This window comes from Eurosta solidaginis, chromosome 1 (assembly GCF_040869045.1).
Source record: "Eurosta solidaginis isolate ZX-2024a chromosome 1, ASM4086904v1, whole genome shotgun sequence".
Classification (NCBI taxonomy): Eukaryota; Metazoa; Arthropoda; class Insecta; order Diptera; family Tephritidae; genus Eurosta; species Eurosta solidaginis.
Genome location: NC_090319.1, coordinates 281,131,882 through 281,153,367, shown reverse-complemented (window position 1 = coordinate 281,153,367; position 21,486 = coordinate 281,131,882). Strand labels below are relative to the sequence as shown.

Sequence of the window (21,486 nt, the reverse complement as noted above, 5' to 3'; positions counted from 1 at the left end):
ATCACAAAAATTGTTCCTTCGTTTCAAGAAATTTCTACTTGGCAAGATTCAACAACAAGTTCTGAGGCCCGTTCTATGTTGGAATCTATTCGCGAGCCAGAGTTCGCGATTTCAATGATTTGTTTGAGCAATGTACTTTCTGTTACACGACCACTAAGCTTACTTTTGAAAATACCGTCAATAGATTTGAATCAAGCTTCTGAAGCATTGAGTGACACTTTGCGAACATTAAAAAACCATATACTTGAAGCAGAAAGTCGTTTTTCGGGACTTTACAAAAAATTAGTCGCTTTAGCGGATGAGTTGAAGTTTGATATTGTCCTCCCACGAATTGCTAAAATGTAAATACATCGAGCGAATTACACTTCATCAGACGCTGAAGAGTATTATCGAAAAGCAATTTATATACCTTTTCTTGATCATATCATTCTTGATTTACAAGGTAGATTACCTGAAGATACATTGCAAGTTTTTAATTTTAATTTGCTACTCCCATCGCGAATCATCAAAGATAATACACTGCAAAAAAATAATTTGTCTAAAGAGCTTGTCCAAGATCTTGGTAAAGGATACGCATCTCTTATTGGAGGAAATAAAATTAATCTAGATGGAAAGTATGAAGTGTGGTCAAAACGCTGGTCTGATAAGCAACACAAAAATCAATTCCACTATCAGCTGAAAAAGTTTTAAATGATTGCAATGAATATGCGTTTCCATCAATAAATGCTCTTATCAAAATTCTGGCCACGCTTCCAGCTAGCAATGCTTGTGCTGAAAGGAGTTTTTCAACACTTCGCCGGTTGAAAACGTGGTTACGGTCCACAATGTCCCAGAACAGACTCACTGGTCTTGCATTTTTAAATACCCATTTCGATATTGAGATTGATATTGATCAAGCATAGAATTAAATTTACTGTGTGAATATGAACTATGCAGAAGATAAAAATGATGTAAAACAAGTAAGGAAGGTTAAGTTCGGGTGTAACCGAACATTACATACTCAGTTGAGAGCTATGGTGACAACATAAGGGAAAATAACCATGTAGGAAAATGAACCGAGCGAAACCCTGGAATGTGTTTGTATGACATGCGTATCAAATGAAAGGCATTAAAGAGTATTTTATGAGGGAGTGGGCCATAGTTCTATAGGTGGACGCCATTTAGGGATATAGCCATGAAGGTGGATCAGGGTTGACTCTAGAATGCGTTTGTACGATATGGGTATCAAATGAAAGGTGTTAATGAGTATTTTAAAAGGGAGTAATCCTTAGTTCCATAGGTGGACGCCGTTTCGAGATATCGCAATAAAGGTGGACCAGGGGTGACCCTAGAATTTGTTTGTACAATATGGGCTTCAAACGAATGGTGTTAATGAGTATTTTAAAAGGGAGTGGGCCTTAGTTCTATAGGTGGATGCCGTTTCGAAATATCGCCATAAAAGTGGACCAGGGGTGACTCTAGAATGTGTTTGTACGATATGGGTATCAAATTAAAGGTATTAATGAGGGTTTAAAAGGGAGTGGTTGTTGTTGTATAGGTGGTCGCCTTTTCCAGATATCGCCATAAAGGTGGACCAGGGGTGACTCTAGAATGCGTTTGTACGATATGGGTATCAAATTAAAGGTATTAATGAGGGTTTTAAAAGGGAGTGGTGGTGGCTGTATAGGTGGTCGCATTTTCGAGATATCGCCATAAAGGTGGACCAGGGGTGACCCTAGAATTTGTTTGTACAACATGGGTATCAAAAGAAAGGTGTTAATGAGTATTTTAAAAGGGAGTAATCCTTAGTTCCATAGGTGGACGCCGTTTCGAGATATCGCCATAAAGGTGGACCAGGGGTGACCCTAGAATATGTTTGTACAATATGGGCATTAAACGAAAGGTGTTATTTTAAATGGGAGTGGGCCTTAGTTCTATAGGTGGACACCGTTTCGAAATATCGCCACAAAGTTGGACCAGGGGTGACTCTAGAATGTGTTTGTACGATATGGGTATCAAATTAAAGGTATTAATGAGGGTTTTAAAAGGGAGTGGTGGTGGCTGTATAGGTGGTCGCATTTTCGAGATATCGCCATAAAGGTGGACCAGGGGTGACCCTAGAATTTGTTTGTACAACATGGGTATCAAAAGAAAGGTGTTAATGAGTATTTTAAAAGGGAGTAATCCTTAGTTCCATAGGTGGACGCCGTTTCGAGATATCGCCATAAAAGTGGAGCAGGGGTGACCCTAGAATTTGTTTGTACAATATGGGTATCAAAAGAAAGGTGTTAATGAGTTTTTTAAAAGGGAGTGGGCCTTAGTTCTATAGGTGGACGCCTTTTCGAGGTATCGCAATAAAGGTGGGCCAGGGGTGACTCTAGACTTTGTTTGTGCGATATGGGTTTCAAATTAAAGGTGCTAATGAGTATTTTAAAAGGGCGTGGGACTTAGTTCTATAGGTGGACGCCTTTTCGAGATATCGCCATAAAGGTGGACCAGGGTGACTCTAGAATGAGTTTGTACGATATGGGTATCAAATTAAAGGCATTAATGAGAGTTTTAAAAGGGAGTGGTGGTAGTTGTATATGTGAAGGCGTTTTCCAGATATCGACCAAATGTGGACCAGGGTGACCCAGAACATTATCTGTTGGATACCGCTAATTTATTTATATATGTAATACCTGCCAAAATTTTAAGGGTTTTTTATTTCGCCTTGCAGAACTTTTTCATTTTCTTCTACATAATATGGTAGGTGTCACAACCATTTTATAAGGTTTTTTCTAAAGTTATATTTCGCGTCTATAAAACAATCCAATTACCTTACCATGTTTCATCCCTTTTTTCGTATTTGGTATAGAATTATGGCATTTTTTTCATTTTTCGTAATTTTCGATATCGAAAAAGTGGGCGTGGTCATAGTCGGATTTCGTTCATTTTTCATACCAAGATAGAGTGAGTTCAAGTAAGCACGTGAACTAAGTTCATTAAAGATATGTCGATTTTTGCTCAAGTTATCGTGTTAACGGCCATGCGGAGGGACAGACGGACAACTGTGTATACAAACTGGGCGTGGCATTAACCGATTCCGCCCATTTTCACAGAAAACAGTTAACGTCATAAAATCTATGCACCTGTCAAATTTCAAAAGGATTGGTTAATTTTTGTTCGACTTATGGCGTTAAAAGTATCCTAGACAAATTAAATGAAAAAGGGCGGAGCCACGCCCATTTTGAAATTTTCTTTTATTTTTGTATTTTGTTGCACCACATCATTACTGGAGTTGAATTGTGACATAATTTACTTATATACTGTAAAGATATTAAATTTTTTGTTAAAATTTTACTTTAAAAAAATTTTTTTTTTTAAAGTGGGCGTGGTCCTTCTCCGATTTTGCTAATTTTTAATAAGCGTACATATAGTAATAGCAGTAACGTTCCTGCCAAATTTCATCATGATATCTTCAACGACTGCCAAATTACAGCTTGCACAAGTTTTAAATTACCTTCTTTTAAAAGTGGACGGTGCCACGCCCATTGTCCAAAATTTTACTAATTTTCTATTCTGCGTCATAAGTTCAACTCATCTACCAAGCTTCGTCGCTTTATCTGTCTTTTGTAATGAATTATCGCACTTTTTCGGTTTTTCGAAATTTTCGATATCGAAAAAGTGGGCGTGGTTATAGTCCGATATCGTTCATTTTAAATAGCGATCTGAGATGAGTGCTCAGGAACCTACATACCAAATTTCATCAAGATGCCTCAAAATTAACTCAAGTTATCGTGTTAACGGACGGACGGACGGACGGACGGACATGGCTCAATCAAATTTTTTTTCGATCCTGATTGTGATGAAGTCTATATCTATCTCGATTCCTTTATATATGTACAACCAACCGTTATCCAATCAAACTTAATATACTCTGTGAGCTCTGCTCAACTGAGTATAAAAATTGGATGTACTATTGGTAATTTGAATAACTAAATGAAACCAAATATGTGTATGAAATTATTAAAGAATGTAAAAAAATACTAATAAATTTACCCCTAAAAAATAACGGTGTGCTATACGTTCCCCTTGTTGTTTTTTCTTGCATTTTCACGTATAAAGTATCTTGATGTGAACTTTGTTCAAAACACATCAGCTATTGGGAGACACAATTACTGACTGAAATCGCAGTTGAATATGTATAATGTATTTTGCGGATAATCGAAGAATACCCAGCAGAGCTCGTTCAAACAGGTACTAATGGTTATTGCTATAACTTCTAAAATAAAACTCTCGACTTCATTAACACAAATTATCGTATATGCTGGAATATTCTTTTCTTAAATCTCACTACTACTTTACACTGTAGCATGACCTTTCTCACCGAATAAAATAAACAGACATGCCGGTGTATTCATACAATCCTAGCCTCACACAACACTCATTATAAATTAAGCGCAAAAAAAAATTTTTTTTTTTCAAAATATATCTGTAGTGACTACCCAAATCGAACCCTGCCGCAATATGTGGCAACAACATAGAAGAGCTGAGTTTTAGCAACTACAGCCAACGTCTAGTAATACTTCGAAATTTAACGCATAATATAATTTGGGACTTTCCCTTTTAAGATACGACATTGTTCTTTTTAGTTTTAGTTTTAGTCTAAGTTTTATTTGAGTTAATAAATATAGAATAATAAACATAATATTCTACAAGTGGTGACCCTGACGACAAAGTATAGTACAACCAAATATTTTACAGTCGTCTTCGAAATCGATTCAGCTGTACTGGCACATGCCAGCGACATTATTTCCTCGCTACCCATGGCAAACCAAGTGACGATGTAACAGCAGCCATGTCAGAGTTGGTGGATAGCCTAGTTCGTTTAGAGAAGCGGGAGGTAACGAATAAACAGCAACGGATCGGAGCGCCTCGGCAACAAGCACGACCGACCAGCTCACGCAGTGAGGACACACGGGATACAAACCGCGATATCTGTTAGTATCATCATATTTTCGGCAAGAACGCAACACGGTGTCGGCTACCATGCGCTTTCACACCAAAGCTTTCGGAAAACTAGTCAGCCCTACGTACAAAGCGGCTATGTTGGAGGAGGATGTGAACTCCAGCCGCCTTTACATTTGACCGCCTTTACATTTGAGACAGAACGTCTTCAATGAAATTTCTCATCGGCACGGGCGCCGAGGTTTCGGTTGTACTCAAACGTCACGGTGAGAGTATGCAACCAAACGCAATGAAAATGGTTGTTGCAAAAAATACTACAACTAATACATTCGGCAAACGACAGATCACATTAGATCTCGGCCAACGACGGCCATTTAAGTGGTGTTTCAGAATCGCCGACGCTGCGCATCCTATAATAGGTGCGGATTTCCTAAGACACTATGACGTGTTGGTGGATTTAAAAACCAAAGCATAGAATCGATAACGCACACGCGTACGCAAACGCAATTGCAAACACAAACCAAGGAATTATTTTCAAACAACCAACATAATTTTTTACGAGAACTACGACGACATTTTGAGACCGTTCGACCAATAAAATATAAACGTCACAAAATGGTAATCCTGCGGTATTTGTTCCCAAGGATCTGCGCTTTTGTAGCCATGTTTTTTTACGCGACGATACAATTAAAAAGTCGTTGAAAGCACCTTACGATGGGCCATATCTGGTTGTTAATAAATATCCAAGACATAATGTTTGAGATGAATTAGCAGCAATAACACAAGCCACAAGTATTGCTGCCAGCAAATCGGCGGATTTTCTGGAAAGGGGGTGGTGTAGTGACTACCCAAATCGAACCCTGCCGCAATATGTGGCAACATCATAGAACAGCTGAGTTTTAGCAACTACAGCAAACGTCTAGTAATACTTTGAATTTCAACGCATAATATAATTTGGGACTTTCCCTTTTAAGATACGACATTGTTATTTTTAGTTTAGGTTTTAGTCTAAGTTTTATTTGAGTTAATAAATATAGAATAATAAACATAATATTCTATATATCTATTTATGCTCCGAATACCAAGAGCAGTCAACACTTTATTGGCATCAAAATCAATAAACCATTTACTTAGCCAATACTTCTAAATACATACATATGTACGTGCTATGTAGTATTATTGTTAGTATGGTCATGGAATTTTATGTTGGAGGGGTACAACATTTAAAACTTCGAACGTGTAAAAATAGCTTCATCATTTACGTCAAAACACAAATGAATAAGCAGATGAACATACCGAAATAACTTTGATTACACTGTGCTAATAATGTAAAACTTTGCTTTTCTGCTTCCACTGGCAACATTTTTTTGGTAAATCATTCTCAGTTTTTGTTTGTAGTTTCGCAGGTTTTTGCCTTGGATGCTTGAAAATTTTTAGCTATGCCATCGGTAGTGTCAATTCTTCTGCTACGCTAATGAACAACGAAGTTATGAAGGCCGATTCTCTTATACAAGCTGTAATTCCCTGCTCGCTCCGTAAACAATATTATATTGGAACAAACTTACAACAAGGTAACCATGATATTTTTTTTTTTAGAAGTTGGACCCATTCAAATACGTTTTGCTGCTTTGATTCGCACGGAAAGCTTAAATTTGTCACATTGTGTATTTCGGCCATGTAGAATCGGCATAGAATCCTGAAGAGTTTTAGCCTTAGCTATTAAGAAACACTATATCTTATAAACTGCACCATTTATTCTTGCAAACTTTTATGTTGATCCAATCCAACTTGAAAGATAAGATACCGTACCTGTGAACTTTCTTTCCGGGAAGTAGAACACGGACCGACCTATTCGAACAAACTCTATTCACGGTTCGATTTGCCTGAAATTTGGTATATAGGTATTTATGATACTTTGTTCCGAGCAGAGGACCAGGGACCGATTTTTTGGAACAAATGTTGTTCTCGGTTCGATTTACCTGAATTTGGGCATATAGGTAAAGGGCTACCTATATTAGGAGACCTAGTAGTACCTAGATTAGTATTTATAATACTTTTTTGGGGAAACGGAGCAGGGACCGACTGGGACTAGGACGTGGGGTGGGACTGGAACTGGGAAAAAGGGATGGAGAAGGACAAGAATAACTAGAGAGAGAAAAGAGGGAAGGTAGAAGGAGATAAACGAAGATAGAGAGATTTGGGTAGACGGAGAGGGAGAGCGAGACGCAGAAAAAGGGAAAGGAAGAGGGCCGAGTGAATAAAAAGATAAGGAAAAAAGGGAGAGAGGGGAACAGAGATTAAGAGGTAAAAACTGCTCAAAAGTTATGCAGATAGGCCAAAGCTAGGGCAGAGCAATATCTGCCTGGTCTGCTAGTATTTGGGTAAAAACAGTTCAACATTTCACCAGCCTTTAACATGAACGTGGCGGCGTCTGTGACCAGCAATAGCACTTTCTTGTCATTGTCACCGTTTAGCCACAAAATCCTTAAGGCATTGTTGACGAATCTAGCATTCGTGTCGTATTGGTTTTTGATAGCTGCTTGCAAGCCAAGAAGTAAGATTTTGGTGGTTCTTCCGCTTCACATAACTTACCAACTATTAAATTTGCAACCCAGCTGTGTTCGTTGCCAATCTGCAGCAGTCTTTCAAATAAGGCAGTGTCCAGTCAGAATACCCGTCATGAGTCTACAGTCCTCTCTTTTCAATGATAGAAGCAACTTTGTTAGTCTAAGGTTGTAAGTCCTACACAAAATATTCGACACTTTACAGCCCCGCGCTTGAACCCACGCCTTTCCCGCTTGGTCTCGATTAATCTCTCCCAGTCTAATTGAGACGTATACGGAGCAAGCTTCAAGGGATGCGCCCTTTTTAGCTAGTTCATTTTTCATTCCCATCTATTCCCTCTCCCAATTCTCTCCAGAGACTGCTTACACTCTAACACGCATTTACATGCTGTGCTATGCGATATTATTGCCTTAATTGCTGGTTGACAGTTAATATAGAAGTTAACACGGTTGCAGCTTAAGCTATTTTCTTCCAGGGTTTCTACTAAAATAATAATAACATTGCTTTAAATTGGTCCTAAAATAGTTTCCAAATGATTGCGAAAAAAAAACAAATCTCGCATTGATCTTAAAATTGTTCGAAAGTGGTCCCGAAATAATCTCGAAATTATTCCTAAAATAATCGAGAAGTGACTCGCCATAAAGTAGCAACGAGTAATCTCGAAATGGTCCTTAAAATAATCTCGAGGTTTTCTTGAAATTGTACTAAATTGGTCCCGAAGTGAACCTCGATATAACAGGTCTTAAGTAATCTTGAAATAATTCCAAAACTAATTTCAAAGTGATCCAGAAATCGATGTCGAAAAATGCTCGACATGATTCCGAAAATAATCCAGCTGATTGCATCTAAATAGTTTCGAAATGATCCTCAAAATGATCGCAATGTTTTCTCGAAGTCTTCCAAAAGTTATTCATTTTATTTAGTTGATTTTTCGAGGAATGTCTTAAATTCGTTCCAATATACATTAGGCAGGTTTGGTCCCCATACAAACAAAAAAAGTTGTGAAAGTCCGCCCCTTATCCATGTTAAAAATTTGGCGTTAAAGAGATAGGGGATTAATTTCTTTAACGCCAACATTTTATCAAGGAAAAAGAGTGGCTGTGAAGTATCAGGTTTTCACATACCTGTCGCGTATCATGTTTATTTACCAAGCGAGACTCTTGGGATATAAAGCTTTTCGCGTAAGGAGTGAGTTGGATGCCCTAGAAGTTCCAAGGTGGCCATATCAAACAGTTTCCGAGATAGTCGGTCTAGTACCTAGCACTAGGATAAATATCTGAACATTGATAAATCTCCCCACAGCCATCGGAGAGTCTCCCTAATGCTACAAGGAGAAGAAGAATAATCAAGCCTCGCTAGGCTATAACTGTACCTCTCTCTCTCTCATCCGCTCTCTCCTATTCTTAATCCCTCTCCCACCGTGCTTGTTTTTGCAGTGAATCATATGTTTTTAAATTGAAATATGAATATGAAACCGAATATATGTGGAGACGAAATACTGGGAGCATTTCCCCTTGTTAATAGAAACATCTAAACTACTGCGAATTGCATAGCGAAAGAAAAATCATAAATACAACCACCTATTAAGAAAACAGGGGCACTGAAAAGGAAATAAAGAAAATGCAATGAAAAAATATGACATAAAACAAATGGCAACGGTGAGAGTGCCATAAATGCTCCAGAGCATAAAATCGAGGAAGACATTAAACAGAAAGTCGTGAATAAACAAAAAAACAAAGCAGAAATAAAATAACAGAAGTAAAAGAAATGCCATCAAAAACAACTAAACAAATATAAAGTTAAAACAAAAATAGATGTTAAGTGTCTCCAGTTGAAAGCAAATGTAATTTACAAAGCTGTAAGCGGATGAGCGTAATGTATCATAAATCCTTTTCAGATTAAAAACTTCAGTTGGAGAGTACAAGAGTGAGTGGAAATTTTGCGTAAACGTGGAAAGGTTACAACGGTGAAGAAAGCTCTGATTAAAATAGAAGATGAGGTGGTTGCTTGTAACAAAAACAAAAAATGGCATCCCGTAATCGAACTTCGAGCTTATGCACCCCCACACATTGACAAGTGAAATATTTGTTTGAAAAACTTTAAGTGATTTCCGTTATACGCACAAGCAGATACAATAAAAAACCAACAAACAACAACAAATGTCAACTCAGCAAATTTTGGCGTTAATATGACGATATGCCATAAACTTGAGCAAACAGCTGGCATAAAATAGCATGCAAATCATTGATATAGGTTTTGGAACGTGAGTCTAAGTTTGTTATGCTGATTAAAAAGTCGTAAGTAAATAATAGTTCTAAGAAGGCTTATGCAATACGTGCGATGACGGTTAGAGATATTGTTTGATTTGAAAACATACAAACACTTATAAAGATATCGACGAATAAAGCAATTTAAAAGTTTTCGAATAAATCAATAACAGATTAAATTTATAGCCAAACAATTCGCGAATAAAATATTAGTAGCGGGTAAATATTTTAAGCTTTGCATCGCATTTCATTCAAGTGTGTTGAAGTTTCGTAAATTCTTATGAAGGCAACACTTTTCTAAAATACTTCAAGTTAAAATTATCCTACGCTATAACATTTTACTCTTTTCCCATTATAACTTCATATTTCACACAAATTCGTATAGCTTATTGTTTCAGTTATGATGAACCTACACAGTGGACGTCATAATTGAGGATTTAACTAGAATGGCCTGCACATTAAGTCACTGAAAGTCTTACTTACATATTGAGCTAATTAAGCTAATCTCCCCTTTGCATTCCATCCAACGAAATTAGGCCTACCCTTTTCCTCTTCTTTTGTCCGACAAAAAAGTTTTTGGCAGGAGCTATACAAAGATTATCTTTGCGTAAAACTCATACAGCTCACCTCCTTCGATACTCGCCATCGGCATTACGAAAAAGTCAATACATTTTCGGGAGAGCTTTTCACTCGAGCGCTCCGAGAGCTATCTTATCTTCCGATTCCAAGTTATATATATCAGTACCGGTTTGATGTACGAAGGTGTAGAGTGTGATTTTTGTTCATTGAGGGAGGACTTTACTTTTCAATTGCCTACTCAGTCCAAGTAACATTTGTTGGAAAGAGTTATTCTCCGACTGATTGAATCGCATTGCGATTACTTGGTCGATAGTAGATTTACCAGGACTGAAACCGCACTGATAAGGTCCAACCAGTTCGTTGACTTTAAGTTTCAGTCTTTCCCACAGTATGCGGGATCGCCTCATCGAACGATAGAAAGGGGCTGGACGAACTAAATAAACCAATAGTATCCTTCTACCGATTGTTGTAGTACAATGAGGGAGGTTAATGTATAATAGCACAGATTGAGAGTCTAAGAATATTCCAGCGATAGGCATGCCCATCGTTAGAGGTGAATAAAATCCATAAAGCTCAAGGCTTGAAGGTTGAGAAAAAGTCATATCCGAGGTAGTCGGGCTATTAACAAAATGTGTTAGTAACGGAGCTTGCCGGATTCAATAAGTCTGAGCACTGGCTATATTCGTAACATTTTTATTTATTTTTTTGTTTATTCCTAAACTTTTGTGAAGCGTTCTTGATAAAGCTATAACTCACAGGATCTCAAGCGCCAAGATATGCGTAATGATGCAGGAGTACTTTTTTTATTTTTTCCGGCAAAACGGCGTGGTGGAGGCGAGATGTTTTATGCCATATCTGATGGCTATCTGCGCTAAGGCAGATCAATTTTTGCCGGCAAGCTTTTTCCAAGGATTGACCTGAGGCATTGATATAGTAGGCAGTATGGCTTTTCGGAAACAAGAGCTTCAAAGGAAAACATTAAAGTGGTGCTCTTTTGCGCTAACTGGGCACATTGCTTCTTATCAGACCGAAAAAAAACCCACCAACAAATTCTTAACTCATAAAAAACAATTCAGCGGCACTGCACCCAACCATGAATGCAACTCAGCCAGCGCGTGTATCGACTTAAATATATAAGTTAACAAAACCATGTGCAATCTGATGGATAAGTAAGAAAAGGTTGTTTCAAATAAGAAGAAGGATTCAAATCAGCAAAACAGGGCAAATGCAAGCTGTTGAATAGATTTATATGTAAAGTGACTAACCTAAATCTTGAAAGGTCTATTTATAAAGCAAACGCTTATTGGTAATGTTATTTAATGTCGACCTACGGACGATTATCCTAAACACAATAAATGGTGACAACGCAAAATTGCCAATGATTTACAAAAAGTAAAAAAAAAAAATAAAAAAAAAAGGATATAATTCCTAAGTCCAAATTTTAAATGTATAACAAAATAAAGGGATTGTAGTAAAGTTTGAAATACGCAATATTCTTAATATTTAGAAATTAAATAAATGCAAGATAAATCATATGTGTGGTGCTGGATTGAATGGATTGTTATTCAAATGCAAATTATAACATAAAGCGTAACGAAAATTACTGTATGCTTTATTTCAAAATATCCTTTCAAATACATGCATACAAGAAATCAAGTCGTAACACTCCCATTGACGTATTGCTTTACACCGTATTATTAGGAGTGAAGCAATAGATGTAGCGAGCAAAAATGCACAGAATGTACATTATAGACAGCAGTTGGACGTATTGAATGAGAGAGTCCTTCAAGCTCAGTTCCAAAATATGTCCAAGTTTTTGACTGTGATTCCGGTTGCGAAAAATTAATAAACCCCAATACTTTGTGAAATTGTCAATAAGCCTTTTATGTTACAACGGAAAGATCCCAAATCTCTGCTGTGTATAAAATTAGCTTACCCGTCAAATTTTGTCCTGCCCAGTATTTGAAAAGTGGACTTCCCTTCCCTCTATCATTCTATATCAACGAATAGACTACAACTCTACTACTTTTTTCCAATTCTGCTTCTTATTTCTGTCCTTTCCTTATTGCCTTTATTCTCAGTCTTATCCTCACTCTTTCTCCCAAGCCCATTCCCACTTCCACTCTCACTATCATTCTCACTCCCACTCTAATTCCAATTTACACTTTTACTCCTTCTTCCACTCTATATTTCTCCCATCCAAAAATTACTTAATATATGGAATCTATATACCGAATAAAATTACAGATTCATTGGGAGAAAAACTTTTGTTTCATTCACAATCTCACTCCTGCCCCACTTCCACGGTCTATACCTTTTCCACCAAATAACCTCGTATATGGAATCATGATACCAAATATTTCATACGCCCTTCAAATAATTACGGAGATAAAGCCAATTTAAATATTTGTTTCACTCGCTCGTGGGGAATACCTACCCTGCTTTATTACAAAGTTGGTATTTTTGTTCGTCGTTGAGGTACAGAATGACTTTAAAGGCGAAATCTTAGACTTCCTAATTGATTTGTGACGTGTTAGTATCTTAGCTCACGGTAGACAGGGGGAATACAAAATGTAAACTTAAGCGTAGTTACTATGCTTTGGCATAATGTGGAAACGATGTAAAGGGGAGAGTTGATGTGACCGAAATCAGATAGAAAATCATTTAATGGAAATCAACGAAGGCAGGAAAACACATCTATTATACTGTGATGAATATTGCAACGCTAAGGGATACTATCATCTCTAAGTCAATACTAAGCAGTGACTTGTATGCACATCAACAAGTAAATCACTATGTCTATACATATCTCCATACAAGCAGCGGAGAGCACAAACACATGCATATATCCTAGATACTACCAATAGTAGGAAATCATCGGCGGAAGTATCACTCACATATACACGCGCATATGAGAAGCTATAACGTGCATCTGTAGTTATGTTATTGCTTGTAACTTTATAGCTGGTAAACAAGTAGCAAATTATAGAAATAGAAACGCCTAGAAATATGTCAACGAGGAAACCAAAGAGTATAAAAGCAGCACCAGCTGAGGCACGACGAATCAGTTTGATTTAAGCACGCTATATATTGAGAAGTAGAAGTGTTATTGTGAAGTACTTTAATAAAAGCCATTTTGCATTATTTAATAGTGGAGTTATTTATTCAACAGTTTAGTAATTCGAACGTTAGTAGAGGATTTGGAACAAGCGGAATTGCACTAAATTCGTAACAATACATAAAAGAGAAAGCGAGGAAAAAGGAAAATATGAGTAAGCGAAAAGGGAGGGGAAATATGAAAAATCAAAACCGTAGCCAAACCGAAACCGGACGGCGTGTAATTAACTTATTATCGATATTTATGATTAGTTATCGATGAGTTACCCGTTGTTCGTGGAATTATTAGTTTGATATCGACGGAGTGTAGACGAGCTATCTAAGTTTTATAAAATTTATATATATAAACAGCAATGTTGGCGAGGGATGGATTTGTTATCGATTTCTTATCGAAAGGTTATCGAATAGTGGTTAAGCTGCAATTGCGTCAATATATATTGATAGCAAGCGGTCATTACGGCAATGGTATTACACTACACTTCATCAAAAAGTATCCTAGAATGCAAACAAGTCTTAGAGATACCCCGATCAAGCCGATACGTGCATGCATACCGAGTTCTCGGTTAAGAGAAATAGAAGGTAACGAAAAGGCGGATAAAATGGCAAAGGAGGGTGCATCTACGGTAGACGTCCCAATCTCCTTGGGAACAATCAAAAGGAGACGAAAGTTGCATATGAGCCTTCACGTACGAAAGTTGAAGTCTTTATAGACCACCCAGTTCAACGTAACCTTACATCGAATAGTTGTAGATATGTTTTCACAAAATTGTTCATATGTTATCGGAATGTTACCAATTAATTAAAAAATATCGATTTTATCGAAAAATTATTAATTTGTTATCAAAAAGTTATCGGATTGTAACCAATTTGTTACCGGCATGCTATCGATTTGTTATCGACAAATTATCTGTTTGTTATGAATCAGATGAACTTTGAATATATAATAGATAACGCATCTGTAGCCCATCGTTAATAATCGGATGAGCCTATGACTCGTCGTTAACAAGCCGATACAAAACAGATGGCTGAAAAAAAAAATCTTATAGTTAAACGAAAATTGGACGGTACAGGTTGCTACCGATAAGTATCCTATGAAGATTCGTAAAGCTATACGTTTTCACATCGAACTTTACGTCTACTCTTGGTGCTCACGCCCATTTTTTTTTTCAGTGCCGCAGAGATGCCACGCGTTGTTCGTGCTTTAATAATTGAATGACTTTCTTGCTTTTGTTTTAAATATCCGACTTTTCTCATTCCCCCAGAACGTGTAGGAGAAATATTTGAAATATTTGCAGCCGTACTTACATGAGTGGATTTTTTATAGTTTACCCACTGCCTCATCTGGCTGTTGCAAGTCCTAGGTTTTTGTTCCGCTGAACTAATCCTTTGGGCAAGAAGGATAGAGCAGTGGTTTACAAAAACGAAGCAGAGTTTAGTGTTAGTACTACAGGTAAATTTGAATGTAGTATTTCCCTTTCATGTAGCACTCACAGAAGTTAGCATCTAATTTTGTTAGGTTAACCCATCCTTCAGCATCAACTCATCCCGAAAGTTGAGACCAATGTCGTTACGCTGCTCGCTGATTAATATGCGATTTACGTACTAAGGTATTACCAAGCTCAATGAGTTATAAATTACATACTTAGTATTACTTGTGTCGATATACCACCGCGACCATTATGTGTTTTAATAGCTATCATAAATTATGTATAATCTTGCACGACAATGTCTTTCCAAAAGAAACTAACCAAGTGGAATAAATTTGATTCATTCATATCCGTATTGGCTGATATGAGCTTCAACATATTTATCCTCAAAGTTTATAGTACATATGTATGTGAGGACTAATACTATCCGGCTAGCTAAAAGAATGGATATCTTCTTGCTCTGGCTTCTTTCGTCACTAGAAAAGCCAATTGATTCGAACTTGCTGTTCTTGTTGTGAACAGCAATTCGTAATTGTTTCTATTAATCAAAAAGCTCTGTTCAGGAACAAATAAATTGTTGACTCACGCTTTTTTTTTGTTTGGGTATTTTGTCTGTAGGCATTTCTATGTAGGTGTGTGGAGTTTCCTTTGAGGCAGCAAATGTGACTTTATAAAAAATGTGGCTTTTTAACTTCAACTCAAATATATATAACAAAACACTTCATAATCACAAGCAATCTTAATAGGTGCTTAAACACCATAGCTATTTTTGCTGTTGGGTAGCAAGTTCGTCAGTCACTTAAACTTCATACTAACTGATTACAGTTGAAGACAATAACGAACTGCCCAAAACAGTGGAGGTCCATCTTTCATTTACTTTCAAAAGATAATGCCGACAGGAATATTTTCTGAGCCGGAATGTCTTCCTCCATTTTCACAACATGACCTTGCCAGCGTTGACTTTGCGATCTTATTCTTGTACACATAACATAAGAATTCCACATAACTTTTTTTACACCATGCAATGTAGCCCAGATCAACGCAGTTATTTTTATTGTTAGAAATTTGAAAAAAACAACGGCTTCCGGATTCAGGCACTAAAATAGCTTAAGCAAATTAAAAGCCCATACAAGTTGATTTTACAACAAAAGCTTCACAGATTTCGCTACTTCGTCATTATTCCTCAGAAACCATGACACAGCTTCTATTGGGAACATTTTCTTGAGCTTTTCGGATTTTATGCCTAATTGTGGGTAATTTTAACCCTCTGTCTCCATTGAAGATTCGTCCCTTCTAAGCCCTACAATTCGTAGAATGAACTTTAATTTATATTCATCGATGATCAGCGAAAGATTGCTTTCAATCTACTAACAAGCCAAGGAGGTGGTAATAATCGGCTTTTAATATCACCGCAATAAAATTTGGGTAATCCGTCCTATTGGACACATACATACTTATCTTTGCATACATAGCTCCACTCTTCTTTGATCAAACACAAATTTCTTAAATTTGAAAATATCATAAAATCAGTTAACCTTATGTCCATTTATAAGACCAATTGGCCAGATGGAAATTTGACGGGGTCAAAAGGCTTATCGAACGTTTGCCAATATGTAGTTGTCATAAGTTAAAATAACTTTTTTTTAATAATTTGGGAAAAATTTAAACAACGTGACATCAGGACGGACAAGGCGACAGCTGTTTCGATTATACCTTGTAAATCTCTTCAAAGCCTTTTCTCCCGGGAGTGGGAGTCGAACTCGCACTCCTACGATAGTTGAAATGGTTATAAACGCATTCAGCTACGTCATGCCTTAGTTGTTGTAAAGTTTTTCCCAATTGCCTTCCTTTTGCATATTTTAATCTTTTTACACATTGCATACTATGTATGCAATTATGTGTTAAAGCTATGCTTGGTACGGCGGTTTTCAAAGAAACTTTGGTTTTGTTGCTGTTTTCGTTCTATTTATAGAACTACAACGAATTAACCAATTTTACAACAGGCATGACGTAGCTGAATGCGTTTATAACCATTTCAACTATCGTAGGAGTGCGAGTTCGACTCCCGCATGCATAGGCAGTAATCCAAGAAGAGAGCAGCCCGGGCGTAGCGAACATCAGCAACTCACTGCAACAACAACAGCGGAAGTATCGGCCAACAAATATGTAAGTCAATTTAATTTTTTGCATTTAATTGGCTCCGTCTGCTTGATGCATTTGCATTCGCAGTTCAGTTATCGGCAGTGGTCTTGGGTTTTTATTAAATTTTTTTTTTTTTTTTTTCATTCTTTTTTTGTTTGTATTGGTGCTTTTTGTTTTTCATGCATCATATATGTGTGTCTTGTTCTGCTATGCTGCCATGCTCTTCTTATCTCTTGCAACCTCAGTGAGCTTTAAATGCCGTAAGTGGCTGCGTTTGTATACTCAAAGTTGCAATCAAACTCGCTTTTTTTCTGCATCACTTCCGTTGAAGCCATTGAAAACGGATACATTTGTCTGCTGCTTGTGATTGCCGAGCTATGTACTACTAGTAAAGCTGAAATTGACATATTGACTCTGGTTAGTTGCACTTGTTTGACCGGAAAACAGTAATCAATGTTGTAATAATGATGCGAAGCGGAAATTGATCTACGATGATTTGTTTAAGGGTTTAAAGTCACATACATACATATGTAGTGTGCAATTTAGTTGAGCTTTTAAGTGGCTTGTAACATGGAGAGTCATGAAAATTTGAACTTTTGAAGCTCAGAAGCGTTCTGTTAAATACGGAGTCTTGCTATAAGCCTTCCTTGAAATAATATTGCTGTTGCGTAGGGAGAAATTCTAGGAAACTTACAGTTTCAATAAGGTTGGACGGCACTGCATTTGAAGATATGAATGCAAAACCATATGAGACACTACCATAGCTAATGTCTAACAAAGCACTCCAAGGGTACGTAAGGGGTAATGGCGCTTAGAATGGTGAAGTGACATAAGGTCAACGGCCGAAAGGCTAATTGACGTTCAAACAACAACAGATAGCCATAAAATCAGTTGGCCGTTATGACCTTTCGGGAAAACCCATAACCATATTCAGCAATTAAAGATCAGCACAAAAGCAAATAGCTTCCGCGTTTGAATATGTTTTTATTTCAGAGTAATCCTTAGCGGTTCCGATTTTAACCTAAGTTTGTAACGAAACCACAATTAAGAAAAGTAGTGCTGCAGGCGTTAATTTGGAATAAAACATTGCAATCTTAAGGTTGTGACCATTTTATATAGCTGTAACTTCAATAAATTTTTTGGAAATTTGAAGTTTTCATAAGGCCAATTGGTATTATGGCCATTGACCTTATGTCACCCCTCCACTTGGAATATACACGCGATTGGCATGCATGTTGTAAAAGGCGACTAAGATCCACTGATCTAGAAGGTACGATGTGGTTATATGAAATTGTTCATGAGTTGATTGGGCTAGTGTCTTAATGGTTCTAATTACCGGATAGTAACGTAACTCCAATAATGCTCTTAAAAACATTCGGAAAGTGCCTTTAACGCTAGAAGAAAAAGGGCGCATTTTACAGTGCAGCTTTGATAGCATTACTGCTCCGTATAACGGTTTCTTGGTTAGTTGTCGTGCCTCTAACTCAGAAAACCCCTACTCAAGTTATGCTAAAAGGGTCATTTTGATGAATTTACTTTAAAACCTTCAAATCCCTTGTTACTCACTGATGGTGGTTCTGCTCAAACCAATTGGATTGTCCTAAAATTGTAATCATTTCATTGATAGGCGCTTAGATGCCTAAGCGATCATAGGCGTGGTGTAAGACATCACGCAAGTTATATTTGTTATGATGCTAATTGGGTGCACCCAAAGGGGTCTAGTCTACTTTCCCTTGTCCACGTGTGCGTCTAGGAATTCCTTCTCAGCCGAATACCTCTCTTAAATTACGACGAAACATTTGACAATTTGTTCGGGCAAGATACCGCAAACCTGTTCAACGTCTACTTGAACAGATGAAGCGAGCGAACGTTTCTTTGCAGTTTTCAAGAACGAAATCCCGGAAATGCAGTGATTCGAAAAATTTCTTTTTGAGAACTATTTAGAGAGGCTTTAGCTATCTTTGTTGTTGTCTAGCCATGTCCCTCAGGAATCATGACATTTCTCTAAGAAACCCCGTTTTTCTACACTGCAATTTAATTTAAATAAACTCATCTGTATTGACTCAGGCTACCTCCTCTTTACAACATTTGTGGTTTTTCTGGTTTCCCAGCGAGCGGAAATGCACAGCAAAGTTTCTTGTCAATTTTCGGGAAAGGTGAGAGTTGGTCTGATCTTATTTTCTCACATAGAAGCGCATTCAAGATCTCACTGTTGCCATACTGCCTTTAATTCCAGCACCCACAATGATCGTATTGGCGCGACTCCGGTAATATTTTTTGCCACATTCTACTTAAACATTTCTGCGTTAGTCTCGTTAAAACATAAAAACTGTTTGACCGATTTCGATACCTTTTTTAGTTTCTTTCGTTATGGTTCAATAATGGTTCAGAAAGAAAGTTTGGAAAAGTTGGCGGGGCCACGCCACAGGCAATATACATTTCATCTTGCTAAAAATCCGAGTGGCTTAGGCTCAAACTATTGATATTTGCATAGATGTACTTTATTTATTAATATGTATGTAATTTTGAAAGTGTGGGCTGTGCCGCGCCCACTATTAGGAAACCGCTGCATCTCCGGCATTAATTAAAGCAGCTATTCAATACCACACCTGATCCTGGATTCACACAAAATCCTGGATTCACGCCCAGGTCAAAGCAACATCAAAATTTAAAAAAAAAATGTTTTCATTTAGAAGAAAAACAGAGTGGGAGTGTGAGTATGAGTAGGAGTGGCAAAGAGAATGTGAGAGGGAGTGGAAGTGGGTTGGGGTGGGAATGGGAGTGGGAAGGGTAAAAGAAGTGGGAGTGGCAGTGAGAGTGGTAGGGAGATAAAAGGATTAAATACGGCGGAGAACAGGAACAAAAACGGAAGATAAAGTAGAAAAAATGGGATAAAGATTGGAAAGAGAAATGGGCCTCGCTTTTTAAATGTGGGAAACCAAATTTCATGCAGGAATAAATCTGCCGGCTGTGCCTGTATATAGTATTATCTGCCGTCTAAACGAAACTTTTTACTACACAATTTATTTCTGCATACAAAGTTAACGTCTACACTAACAATGTGTATGTGTATGAATATTTATTATGAAATATGAGATGAGCTGAGCGTTTATAATAAAGCATTTAAAATAAAGTTATCTCTCAAAAGTGCAAAACAATTTAATGCGGTAGACATTTAGTAGGAAAATAGATTAAGAAAAAATGGTATGAGTGATAATGCATAAATTCTTCTTGAAATGAATGAATTTGAAAGCTCTTGAGTATCTACGATTCTATGCAGTATAAGTAATTTTAATGTGATTTAATTACAAAAAAATTGAGTGCAGTTGCTCAAATAACCAACAAGCAACCCGACCCAAACCGATAACCAACGCAACTAACAACAAATTGTGGGATGCAACAGTTTGCAATCAAATTAATTCCACTTGAACAATTGTTGTTCCACAAAAATTATTGCTACTCATACCTAAGCGCTTAAGGATAGATATAGTAATACAACACAGGGACGGATTAAGCTCTTGACTTCCATTTACCACTAACCTTTGAAATTTGAACCTGTATTTAAGACTTATGGTCCCCGCTCGGGCGCCGCTTGGTAAATTCTAACTTAGGCAAAATTTAACAAAGCGCTATGATGTGCTTTCGTACGCGAGTATTCTACTTTATTTAAGTGTACTTAAAGTCTTAAGCTAACCTACTACAAAGTCAACGCCAACCACTAACACAAAGACTACTCAAAACTTAAATAATCCGAGTATTAAATTGATATTTGTTTCACAAATTACGGCCCCAATCTCTAGCAGGATGCCTTATCAATTGTGTTCACTGTCTTATGAATAATTAAAACATACATATACACACATTCACCCACATATGCATACGAGAGCCTACATGCTGCACTTTGGGTAATCCTAATACAAAACCCATCAACTGTGAAGATGACGGGGCAAGCACCACCTTTCTTACTCGCCGCCGTTGTACCTCTAAGACATATTTTTGTTATTGTTTTGTTTGTTACACATTTATTGTTTCTAACATTGCATAGTATTAGTATTGAAGTTGATTCGCTGTATCGTTGCTTGGATGCAGCGTTCTCTAAAGGCGAATATGTTGAAGTACTTTCAAGTTTTATGTATTTTATTTGGTTAGAGGGCAACAAATTGTTGTTGTAAATCCGTGTGGGGTTTGATATAAATAAATATATACGTATTTGTATATGGGGTATTCCATCCCATTTCGACCAATCTTGAACCCGACCCCTTTAGAATTGGCTGAAAGTTTTTCTTCTTTTTCTAGCTTGCGAAAGACGTTTTTCAGAATTTTTTCAAATTTTTTCATCCAACTCAAAAAAAGTTATGAATTTAAAAAAAAACACCGTTTTTGTTTTCAAAATGCATCAGTTTTTCAAAAATTGGGCGTTTGGGATCTTTTTTTTTTAAATTTGTTTTTAAATGTAATTT

At 37.1% G+C, this 21,486-nt stretch overlaps 1 protein-coding gene and 1 long non-coding RNA gene across 20 annotated transcripts in view; one reads left to right on the top strand and one right to left on the bottom strand.

The window, feature by feature from the left end:
• The window catches only part of LOC137237381 (uncharacterized), a 617,434-nt gene that overhangs the window by 176,084 nt on the left and 419,864 nt on the right, over nt 1–21,486 (top strand). For 2 of the 18 annotated variants that reach the window (XM_067760936.1, XM_067760945.1), the window contains exon 2: nt 9,392–9,791. The exons of 15 other annotated variants lie outside the window; for them this stretch is intronic. The gene's annotated coding sequence lies outside the window, so the exon portion shown is untranslated. The remainder of the gene's footprint in view (nt 1–9,391; nt 9,792–21,486) is intronic. One more of the 18 variants, XM_067760937.1, reaches the window with a different exon arrangement.
• The window catches only part of LOC137237383 (uncharacterized), a 253,773-nt gene that overhangs the window by 50,536 nt on the left and 181,751 nt on the right, over nt 1–21,486 (bottom strand). The gene's annotated exons all lie outside the window — the stretch shown is intronic.